The sequence below is a fragment of the Vicugna pacos genome, chromosome 7, assembly GCF_048564905.1.
Source record: "Vicugna pacos chromosome 7, VicPac4, whole genome shotgun sequence".
Taxonomy (NCBI): domain Eukaryota; kingdom Metazoa; phylum Chordata; class Mammalia; order Artiodactyla; family Camelidae; genus Vicugna; species Vicugna pacos.
Genome location: NC_132993.1, coordinates 47,756,592 through 47,769,113, shown reverse-complemented (window position 1 = coordinate 47,769,113; position 12,522 = coordinate 47,756,592). Strand labels below are relative to the sequence as shown.

At 39.4% G+C, this 12,522-nt stretch overlaps 1 long non-coding RNA gene across 3 annotated transcripts in view; it reads left to right on the top strand.

The window, feature by feature from the left end:
• LOC140697408 (uncharacterized) overlaps positions 1 to 12,522 on the top strand; it is a 296,177-nt gene that overhangs the window by 250,699 nt on the left and 32,956 nt on the right. The window contains exon 4 of one of the 3 annotated variants that reach the window (XR_012074415.1): positions 2,329 to 2,687. The exons of the other annotated variants lie outside the window; for them this stretch is intronic. This is a non-coding gene — a long non-coding RNA (uncharacterized lncRNA). Of the gene's footprint in view, positions 1 to 2,328; positions 2,688 to 12,522 lie in introns of those variants that run through there. 3 annotated transcript variants of the gene reach the window in all.

Here is a 12,522-nt window from a genome sequence, read left to right as displayed (position 1 = left end):
TAATGAAAGCATCAATTGCTTAATCTATCAAAATTATTTTTTCTGCCCGCAGGATTCCCAATAATTTACTGTGAAAATCCATGTGTGTGTATGTGTGTGTGTATATATGTATGCGTGGCATGCTTGTGCATGTATGTATGCAGATGAGAAGCTTTTCCAAGCAGATGGAAGAATGTATGATACTAACTACTATATATAAAATAGATAAACAACCAGTTTCTACTGTATAGCACAGGGAACTATGTTCAGTATCTTGTAGTAACCTATAATGAAAAAGAATATGAAAAGGATATATGTATGTGTATGTATGATTAAAATACTGTACTGTGCACCAGAAATTGACACAACATTGTAAATTGACTATACTTCAATTTAAAAAAAAGGAAAAAAAGCGAAGAATGCATGATAAACACATGTATTTAAATACAGACTTTGATCACACGGGGTATCCTTTATTGCTAGTTGGTACTCTTGGAGAATCCTTGAGTGACTTTGCTGAGCCACAGTCAGCTCTCTCTAATTGGCCATAATAGTGTATTTCTTAAACAAACACCTAACTTGCACAGAACTGAACCCTGGGTCTCTACCTACTACTTCACTTTAAGTAAAAAGGTTTGATGCATAATGCATCAACATGATTTGATTTTTTAAGGCCATTAGGGAAGACAGTCCACAGAGAAATCCTGTTAATATTTCTGCTATTAAGATATCTGCTTCCTATATTTAGAATACTCAGAAAGAATGGAATCCAAATATTTAAATGCCTCACCAAAAAATATCTGACAACGGGCAAATGTCTTAAAAGCCTGGAAAGTCTGGCGCTGGATAATCAGAATCAGCTAACAGAATTCATTTTTATTAAAGCATTTTAAATGATCAAGTCACTGATGCGTTTTAACACTATAATGGCATAATACCCTTGCCTCAAATCTTCACAGAGACAAAATGATCACAGATTAGGCAAGTTCAACTGCACACGATGTTTTCATAAGCACAGGAATATTACTCCATAAGAAATACTACTGGTATGAATGATGAGATTTTGAGAAAGTACCATTTTGGTATAAAATGATCTAGTTGCCTGTGGTTATAAATTACTTCAGGCCCAGTTCTCTCTCCCCTCTTCCCCTACAGGCTCCCTTTCTGCCTGATGACAAAGGGAGTTCTGAGCATGGAAGAAATGAACCAAGTGATGAGGTGAACGAGAATCTGACCCTATGTAGTTTTTTCTCCATCCTCCCCCCTCCGCATTTTGTTATGTGTAATAACTGGAAGTGTGGCAGGAAGTAATCCACGGAGAGAGCACAGACACTTGAAGCAAAGAGACAACATGTGTGGCCAGGAAGTAATCTTAACTTTCAGCTTTCATTCCAGCCCTAACCCTCACCCTCTAAGGATGAAAAAAGAGGTGAGGAGCCTCGGTTTGCCCTCTCCAGGAGAACTGAGTTGCCTGAGGGCCCGACGTGTGGCCTTGAGGATATGGGATGCTGGGGCAACGTCATCATTATTTTCCAGAAGAAGCATCTGACGCCTGTGCCCCTTTGGAAGGCTGTATAATACAGCGATCTCATGTGAAATTGGGTAGAAGAGACGCATTTGCATGGGAAATGCCAGCACAACTGTCTAGGGGCCACTGTTCTGTCAGCCCCTTGTTGTAAATGCAGAATATCATCAGGAGGTTGCAGGAACCTTTTTAGGCTGTGGAGGACTGACTCAACACAGTCACATGGAAAGGCGGGATGGCAGAGGTTGAGAGTATAGGTTCTGAAATACGACATGCCATGGATTCAAATCCTGCCTCCAGCTCGGACAAGTTGTGAGGTACTGAGCGAGTCACTGAGCCCCTCTAAGATCCGTTTACTCATCTGTAAAATGAGGCTGCTGAGAATACCTGTTTCATGGAGTGTTGTAAGGTTTGAAGTAGTTCACATGAAGACCCCACTTGGTGCCTGGCACATGGTAAGGACTCGATTCAAGGCAGCTCAGTATCATGATCACAGATGATTTTTTAAATAATTAATGATATGTTGTCCACGTATTTTTCTTCGAATACCCATTGACCCAGTGGGACAGGGTCCTGGTCCTTTTCAGTGCTTTGTCAATTGTCCATTATATCTCTGGTGATTTATGAACAATAAAACCGATGTAAATGTGTGTGTAATCACCTCCAGCCAAGAGGACATCTTCAAGTTTTCATAGCATCAGAGTCATCACAAAGGAACTGGAGTCTTGATGTTACCTACATGCTGCCTCGCTGCTCCTTCCAGCTGTCGTCTGGGCTCTTCTAATTTTTTCTCTTTCATTTTTCCCACATTATTCCACCTCTAGGATCAAGACTCAACAGCTGGAGTTACCATAGGACCTGATTGATGGCTGCAGGACCCAGATGGCAGAAGCCCGAAAATGTTTCTGGCAAATACCTCTACAAGCTGGAGAGTGTGTGTGCGTATGTGTGTGTGTGTGTGTGCATGTGTGTGTGTGTGTGTGTACCCTTCCCTTTTATTGGCACTTGAGCTAAATGCCCAGCAGCCGCTTCTTGGCTGGGTTCCATTCAAACTACAGTTGGCGCCTGTGAAAATGGCTTTGGCTCCAGTATCTTATGTGAGACTGTCTATCATGAAGAATTTTCCCACTGCTGATGATTTCTATTTTTATGAATACTTGAAAAATACATGCCTCACATAAGAGTTCTGACCTCCTTTTATCTTTCCAGTGAAAATTCTTTCATAAAGAAGTGTCATATCTTTTATACAATTATGCTTTGTGAGGGGCTATTTATAGCACTGAAAATTAGGGAATGTAGTACTCCTTCTGACTTTCAGAAAAATTGTTAAGCATCAAATTGCATGTCAAGGGGAAAATGATCTCGTGAAAAAATTAACAGGTCTCACTGTTTTCCACTGCCCCCTCAAAGCCCCCACGCTCAAATACATAGAGGACGAGTAGTCATTACCCTCCCATAAAATCAAACTAGCATCAAAAATAAAACCATGCCTTATCTCCTTTGATGCAAGAGGTATGCTGCTGACAGGGGGACATTTTAAATCCATTGGAAGAACCAGAGAATTGGCTTTCCAAATGGAAGCCCGTGGTAAACACTTTCTGGAAGATATGACTATGGAGTGACTATCCAGAACCTGATACACATGGTTTATTAATTGGGATTCCCTCATACTGCCTTTCCTTAAAGCTGGAGTCACCTCTAAAAAGGCTAGATATGTTCTATGACTTCAAAGTCTCTCAGTTTATCTGTGAGCATTCTTTCTAGACATTTTCTCCCTCCTAGCTGTCATTTGTGTGATTTTCAGAAACAGTCGAATTTTCATCTTACCTGGAAATCGAAAATGTACTAAACCAAAGTGAGAACTAACGTCTCTCTCCGGGGCCATCCATTTAAATATCCAAAGAGTTCTCCACACTGTACCGAACGTATCGGAGAGGAAAGGCAGGCTCCAGCGGTGGGAATTATCCACCGTAAGGAAGAATTTTCTGTTAAAAATGTAGCTAAGGCCATGAGTAAATTTTGCAGACTTGCCCGTGTTTCTCGAGTGCTGGGAAAACAAAAGATATTGAGACTTTCTCTCATGTGAATTTTAAGAAGTTTTGTGCAAGAAGTAAAAATCTCTCCTGGAGACCTGAAAGGTCCCGTATTCATGGAAGGCTAAAGTCAGGGGCTGGGGTGATTCATTCTGTGGAAAGGGCACCTGTGAAATTTTTGGCACTAATCCTACAATCTGGACGCTGAATCTCTCTGATGAATCCTGATTCAAATATGTGTATGCTTACGGCGGCTTTGTTTGTAATCTCCAAGAACTGCAAACAACCAAAATGTCCTTCAGTCCGTGGTTCAGCCATACAGCAGAATAATACTCATCAACAGAAGAGAATGAGGTATTGATACACACCACAATGTGGATGAATCTCAAATGCATTATGCCAAGTCCAAAGGCTATGTACTGTGTGATTCCATTTATATGGCATTCTGGAAAAAGCAAAACTTCAGGGGCAGGAAACAGATGAGTGGTTGTCAGAGGTTGGGGGTGAGGGAAGGGACTGACTACAAAGGGGCTTGGGAGAACTTTTTGGAGGTGATGGAACTGTTCTGTATCTTGCTTGTAGTGGCAGTGACATAGTTGTATGCGTTTGTCAAATCTTGCAAAACTGTACAGTAAAAAAGTGAATTTTACTACACGTGAATTATACCTTAGTAGAAATTATTAACAACTTACTCCATTAAAAAAATGAAATGATAAATAAGCTAATTATAAGCTTGATAGTTAATATTTATAAGGAGGCTTTAGAGATATTTTCAATGTATTAAAAAGGGAGAAAATGGAGTACTTAAAATAAATCCAGATTCAGGCTCTTAGTACCTGCCTGTCTTTCTCGCAGAGTTTCTCTCTCTTATCTCAGCAGTGGTAATGACTCTCAGCCTGCCACGTACGCTGAGAATTTAACCAAGACTTTCCTGTGTTCTGAGTAGTCACAGGTACAGAGTTCTCATTAGCCCAAGAATATCTCGGCACAGTCCCAAAGACCAAAGAAAGGGCTGCTGGTATGACCACGATTCCCTGTCTAAGGCTGACTATGCCTGGGTGTCTTTTGGGGAGGGGTGAGAGAGAGAGAGAGACACTGAATCTGATCATTTAGGTTTGGGAACCACTAATTGTAATCAGTTCATTAATACTTTTCCAAAGTTATGGGAGGGCCAGGGATATGCACAAAAACTTCCTTTTTCTGGGTGAGGTCAGGTTCAAATAAACCAGAAGGGAAATCTTGAATAGGAAAGGAAAAGGAAAAATGACATACAGCCTTGAGAACGTGTGGAAAGTAGAAGTGTCATCCACTCATTGTCAGGCCATGGTGGGATGTAGGGATATGTATTTTTGCACGTGTATGATGTGTGTGTGTGTGTGAATAGTCAAGCCATCTCTTGATATTTGAGCACCACCCCCTTAAGCCATTACCCTGCCTGTTAACACAAACTGTCCACAGCCCTATCTTAATGTGAGGGCCTAAAACAAATTTCCTAAGTCCTCTAAGTGTTTCAGGTACCACATTTCTCTCTGAAGGGACACGTGATCATGTCCCTGTCATGGAGTAAATAAGTTACTCTCATCCGGCTTGGTACTTGGCATCCTTCTGCCAAGTGCACATACATTCAAGTGAGAGAGGTCACAGGGCCCAGATGATTAGTTAAGTTCCTGCAAATTGATTTAATCAGAACTTCTCCATCTCTAATATAACTCAGCTTCAGAAATCGAATTGGCAATGGTCACTGGGATTTCCCGTTCAAGTAATGTCTTTCGAACATCCCTAGCTATTCAGGCCCCAACTTTTTGTAAACCTCCCAAGTCAATACCGTGAAAACAAGAATACGTAGTCTTCTGATGAAATTGAACGTGCTTTGACGAGTACATGGGAAGAATTTGTAATTAGCTCAGTAACTGGGGGGCATGCCTGTAAAGTGGACACCGCTAAAGTGATTTTTAATGTACTTGAAAAACAGTTTGCCTTTCCTCTATAGTAGGCTGAACAGTTTTCTCTTCAGTCCTGTTGACACTGTTAATTTACTTTGCCATCTCCCTCCCCGTCCCCGCTTTTTTCCAATCACTACTGCAAACAGAGGCGAGGAGAGCCAGGCTTGGAGAGCTCTTGTGGAGAGAGCTCCAGCTCAAGCAAAAAAGCAAGGCCAATCAGCCTGAAATCTGAATTTTTCAGACACATAATAGACCCTTGGCTTATCAAAACCTCTTATCTGATTGGGAAAAAAATCAAAGATAAACTTCAAGGCTCATGGAATTAAAAGACAAATGAGATGTCATAATTATCAAAGTGGCTAATTTAGAAAATTAAGCTGTTCACATAGGTGACATAATTGCTTGTCACAATCACTCTTTTTCTCATTAGCTTCTTCTGTTCTGCACCTACAGGCAGCAGAGCAGTCTCTGGCCTTGCTCGACAGTCTGGGTCTTCTTTTGTGGTCGAACGTCTCATTGTTTCTCTCATCTCCTCTAAGTAATGCAGGTTTATTCGAAGAACAGTTCTAGAAATACCAATCTTTCACAATTTGGTATTTGGTCATATTTTAAATCTGTTTGTGACTAAACATTTTTTTGGAAATAATTAGTTAATTATCAAGAAAGAATTTAGAGACTATATTAATAGTCTGTGGAAATCATTAAGGTTTTTGATATATGTAGTAATATTTAAAAAAAAAACCCTCAGATGTTAGATGGAATTTGTCTGTCATTGTCTTCCCAAATTCTGAATAGAAGGAGAAGAAATATATATTTAAGTTACCAGTTTGTTTTAGTTGCCTAATATTTTATTATTTGATTGTATAGATCCAGCCTAATGCAAATAAGTTCCCTTTAAGAGTGTTGTTTGTAAGACTGACAGAAATACTGTTTATGTGTCAGCAAGTTCACAAATTATTAAGAATAATGTCTAAGAAAGGGAATGAGTCTTGCTTGCTATGTGCTTCAGAAGCATGGCATTGTAAATGGGCAAAATTAAACATTTTGGATTAAAATCAGGAGAATAGAGAGGAAGAGGGTAGAATGCATGCTTAGTATGCACAAGGTCTTGGGTTCAATCCCTGGTACCTCTGCTAAAAATAATAAATAAATAAACCTAATCCCCCCGAATAAATAAATAAATAAATAAATAAATAAATAAATAAATAAATACATAGATAGCTAGATAGGTAAAAATAAATATTAAAAAATAAAACAAAATCAGGAGTATGAGATTGACTCAGATCCTACTCCTGTCTGGTATAGTTGTAGAACACGGCTGGCAGGAGTTATTGATGTTATTCATTTGAAAAGATAATCTATCCTGAATGTATACAAGGAAGCTGTCATCTGTATGTTTCTGGAATATTCATGTAACTATTGTGTTTTGATTTCACTAACAATGAATCAGTGAGGTCACTGTGTTACAAGAGCTATTACAGTTATACACTAAAAGACAGAAGTTCTGAAAGAAAAAGAAAAATCCAGTCAAATCCTTAAAAATATGAGGTTTCTTAACTTTGCCTTTACTCATAACTGAACCTGAAGTGGTAGTACATACTCAGAAGACCTATAGGCATAGAATTTTATAGGGAATTTATTCTCCAAAGAAACAGACACAAGTCCAATTATGTTGTTATGTTTATTCCCTTGACACTCAAGGTATAATTGTTGGCAAGAGGATGCACTAGATACCCCATCCAGACAAGGCTTAAGACTAAGACAGGAAAGAAACAGAGGATGAATGAGTCTAATCTTTCTTTGTCCACCATACCCTTCACACTCCAGTAATACAGCAGAGCCCTGGGACTGAGTTTGTTACGGATTTTTGAATAAGAAAATGTGCTAGTTTGTGGCAGAGCAGACACTGGGGTAGAATTCACTTACTCACGTACAGGAAAAGAGATAAAGACCGAGAGATGGCCTTGTGTGGGGTAAAATGGTAGAGAACGGCTGCAAGGCAGAACAGTAATTGGCCAAATCCTGGAAATGTCTCAACAGAGAGCTGAAGCTGAGGGAACACCTGCCATTTATAGAGAACAACTCTTGGCTCTTGTCAGCAACTTAACCATTCACTTGACTCATTGTTTGGACTTTCCACGGAATTTGAGTGCAAAGGTTTTCAAATTGTGCTTTGTGATGTCCTAGGCATTTTGAGTTGGGGAGGCCAAAGAGACAAAACTCTAGTTCTTCCATCTCCTCCTGCTTCAACCAGCATAACCATGATTTCATCTGTGTTATACAGTGGGCTTCCATTTAAGGTTGCATTTGAAGATAGATTTCATGGCTAAAAATATATGGAAGACTGCTGGTCCAGTCTTGAAGATAGTATAATAATGATATTGCATAAGAAGTAATACATCATCTATGTTTCCACCCAGTGGAGAAATCTGTTCTCACCTCTGGAAGTTACTCTTCCTAACATTCATTCTACAAATATTTGTTGAGTTCTCCACTGCTTATCACTCTCCCCTCAGGTCAGCCTGAGGTCACCCAGAACATCATCTGAAAACTTGAGTTGCTCATTTCAGCTACTGTTGCAGTTAGACTGCTTTTCCAGTCTCCCAACCAGAAACCATTACTTGTAGCTTTTGACCTTTTCTGGGATGCCTTGCTAGGGAGCTTTGGCCTCATTTGTGATGAATTCAAATTTTATCCTAACAGAAATGCAGACAACCAGAGCGAGTCTGTCTTCTAATGACAATTTCAAGTGGCAGCAGCCAATAAAGGAATTCGGAGCTATCTCAATATTTTAATGTTTACAAGATGCATCATGACTCTTGTACCTGATACTAGTGAGATGAGGAAATATGTGCTGATTCCATGATCATTTGTACATTGGTAAACAATTTTCTCAAGTTACACACATAATAAGTGACAAAAGAGACCTAAACATGTCTGTCTGAACTGAAAGTCTATCCAGCACACTAGTGACACACCAAGCATTGAGTCTAGGAACGGGAGGACTTATTTTAGTAATACACTTATGTTGTATTTTATGGAAAGTATCTGTCCATGACAGATTGGAAAACAAAAGCCAAGAAAATCACTTAAAAATCACATCATTTAAGAGGCATGGCACTGCACCAAACTGTTCCTATATTTTAGCTTTCCAAATAAAATGGATGCAGGACAGGAAAGGAGTGGCACCACTGTCAGCCCGCACCTTCTAATCTTCTGATCTAAGGGTGACATGAATTCTCAATGGCTTGGCTCAGTTTCGCTATTGAATCATTTTGTACCAAAGCGTAAGAACTTTCCCACAGCCCTCTCCCCACTGGAGGGCTGATAGGCGCAGTGATTCAGTCCTTGTCTCTGAGCTCTGAGCTCTTCTTCCAGCCTAATCAACTTTATCTGAGAGCGGGCTTAATTAGTTTCCTTCCAGAATGGGTTGAATTAAAGAGAGGCTTTCTAATGGCCTGTTCAGGGGCACCCCCTGAAGAGAGATCAAATTTATTTATGATGCCCTTTGGCTAGGTGTTTGATTTCCTGGACAAAACATCACTTTAGTCTTTAAAGGTTTGTTTTTAGGTGTTCTATGGCTGGCCTGAAGCCACGTTCTCTTAAATGGTGATCAAAGGCACAGACAATACAAGTCAGTCAATACAAAGTGTGTCCTATTTAAACATATTGCTTGGAACTTCCTTTTTAGTTTTTAAAGGGCCACGTATTAGAGACAGTTACAAAAAAATTCTACTGTACCAATAATTATGTGCATTTTAATTTCTCTTATTTCTCTCTTGAGACTTAGAAAGAACTGCCCTGACCCAAATTTATTTGCTTACTTACTTAAAGAACAAAATCACTGGGAGTTTAAGTAGTGTATATGGTAAGATACATTGTTACAATAGAAATAAAGTTACATCATAATTATATCCATAAGTTAGAAACCGTAATTCCTCCAGCTTTTGTTTCTCAAAGGTGGTCATGTTAAAGACAAGTTTCTTAGCAACCAAAAATGTCCCCCTGTTTACTGCAAAACTCCTATCTTTAGGAGAAAACTGTTAAATCATCTCTTGGGTCTCCTTTTAAGGGAATCCCACTGTACAGATTCAAAGGATCACAAGTCATTGTTTTTAGAGCTGTGCTGCTAAAATGCATTTAGTTGTTATCCAAAGTCAGACTGTTATGACCAGATATAAACTTACCTTTTTAAAAGGATCAATTACTCCTGCAAATTAAATCTACCCTACGTAGCATTTTCCTGGCTATTGCCTGTTCTTGGTGTACATTTAGTCCTGCCAAGGCATCTGCCCCTATGTTATTTTCAAAATAGAGTAGTCAAGATCCCAGCAGAAACCATCTCTTCATCTCTGTATTGAAAACACTGGTCTTTTGCCAACAATGAATATACAGAGTTGCTTGTGATCTCATTTCAATGTAATGATCACTGGATCTTCTTTATCAGAAACTCTTCAAAGAATCAGAAGTGTCTGTCAAATTCTTATAAGCAAAATTGCACATCTATAGATTCAAGGTGCCCAAGTATAGGTTACTGATTCTCCAATGGTTTATTTAATAGATCCATTTTTGAAATACTTTTTTTATTAATTAAAGGAAACATTCCTCAAGTACAAATGAAACAAGATTAGAAAGATGAAGAATTCACTCAAACAAAATCTTTAGCAGTCATGTGACAATCTAGTTAAAATTTCCTTTCAAACTGAGATTATACTTAATGAATCTATGTAGAAATAATATCTTGGTCCAAAGCAATTTCTTTTGTGAAGTGGAAGCTTAAGAATGCATTACCTAGAAGGGAGTGGGTATAGTTCAGTGGTAGAGCATGTGCTTAGCATGTACAAGGTCCTGGGTTCAATCCCCAATACCTCCAATTAAAAAGAAAAAACTTTTAAAAAAAATCCATTACCTGGAAATATCTAAGCTAGGGAAACTTACTTGTTATTTGTTTCTGGGATGGAACTGATGTTGGTGGAAAAAAACTCTAGCAAACTCCACAAACTGTGACCAGGTTTTTGACTGAACTCGCTCGGAGTCCTCATAGATAGAGAAGTCTTTAATTCTGGACTGGATTAGTTAAGTAAATGCATATCAACAGAGCAGTTGACTCAGTTCACATATGTGTAGTCATATCTACCTCGTACCTCCTGTCAGCCTTCTTCTTGCTCTTCTCCCCAGAAACCAAAATGGACTGTGGCCAAAATCTCTAGTCTCTTTTGCAAAGTTACTTGTCGGAATTCTATTCTCTAATTGTGTCATAGGGATAAATGACAATAATAAGTTATGATGATAACTCCTCTTGAAGTATGAGAGCTATGGTGGGTTCTCAGACTTAATAAGTAAAGTTCCAAGTTCTGTTGTACGAGACTGCTCTGTTACCTCTCGTTGACCCTGTGGTTGTGGGCTTTCTGCTGTTGTCGTCTTTCTACTTGTACTTCTGTCTCCCCCTGTGCCTTTGCTCCCTTTAATACCTTGCACTCTGTACAGAAAGGCAAGCACTATTCTTTGCCTTTTCTTAACCTCTTGTCCCCTCCTCATGGACTCATCTCTTGAACCCATTGCTAGCTAACCACTGGGCTATGGTAAGTTGAGCTACTTACTCATTGCCCCAAATATTAATTCATTTCTCGAGGTCACTGCTTTTCTCTAGAGCCCTCTGATGCCCCAAGGTTAGGTTTCACACTTGTGAGCACTGTGGTCGGCAGCGTAACAGTCCCCTCCGCTATGCCACCCAGAGCCTCCAGAAGGAACCCAGTCCTGTGGATGTTTAATTTTAGCGTGATGAGACCAGTGCCGCATTCCTAACATACAGAGATGGATGACAGTAACTTTGTGTTGCTTTAAGCCCCCAAGTTTGTGATGACGTGCCCTGGCAGTGACAGACCATGGGTACAAGTCCTTAAGGCTCTCCACCTGGCAGCGGTGTGCTGTCGGGGGCTCACTGTTCCTCCTCGGCTGTGGCTCTGCTGACGTCTGTGGCTTCTTCAGCCCAGGGGACCTCTCAACCCATGGGGACGTTTTGCTAGATTTACTGTTTACCTTGGTATTTGGGGATCAGGTAGGGGAAGAAAATGCTTCCCAGCGAGATCACTGAATAAACAGACTCCTTTCTCTATTTTCTCCCATTAAAAAGTCGCCCCGTCTGTCCTTAAGTGGCAATGAACAAATGCTCGTGATTCGTAAACACTGCAGGACATATTTAAATTGAAGTCGGCCTGGCAGGAAATGGTGTCAGAACTTTTCGGTCTTTCACTTCCTTCTCACTGCCTTCTGTGTGTGTGGTATAAACCAAATGGTTTGTTGAAAATATTAAAACAGCCAGTGTCTACATTAGTGTTGTTCAAAATGGAATTTAAAGAATTCACTATCTGGCCCAAAAAAGTATTAAGCACAAACTATGTCCTGAAAAGATAAGAACATGTTCACTTGTTCTTATCCTTATTAATTTTCTGATTTATGAGAGGACTACAAAGTCTGTAATATTTATTATTATAATCACATATGGAGGTGGAGATATACGTTGCTTAACTATTTAGCAAGTAGTTATTAAGCACTAACTACAAGTGTGGGGATACAAAGGTATACAAGATGATCCCTGCCACTCACTCACAAGGCTTTGAATGCAGGTTTCCTTTCCTGAAACCTTTTATCCAGCCAAAGTTCTTAAATTTTTTCTCAGCACAGTTTGATGCTGGCTATGGGACCCTTCTCAGAATGTTTTAAAATCATAAGTCAAATACATCAGACTACAAAGGAAATCAATATTAAAATACATAATTGCAATACAGAAGATACATGCCTCTTCACTAACATTTTTTAACAAGGGCTAAGGATATTTCGATCAATGACATCACAGGTACTGCAAATACCCCTTTGATTTGTTGCCTATGCTTATCATGGAAGAAAAGGCTAAATTTCCGTACAAGGAAGGTAAAGATGTAACTCTTTTTCCACCCATATTTAAGGACCCCAATTTTAGTTATGTATCCCTGATCTAAGTTAATGCCAAAGTACAGCTTCAAAGGAAGTGACTCTTAAAATG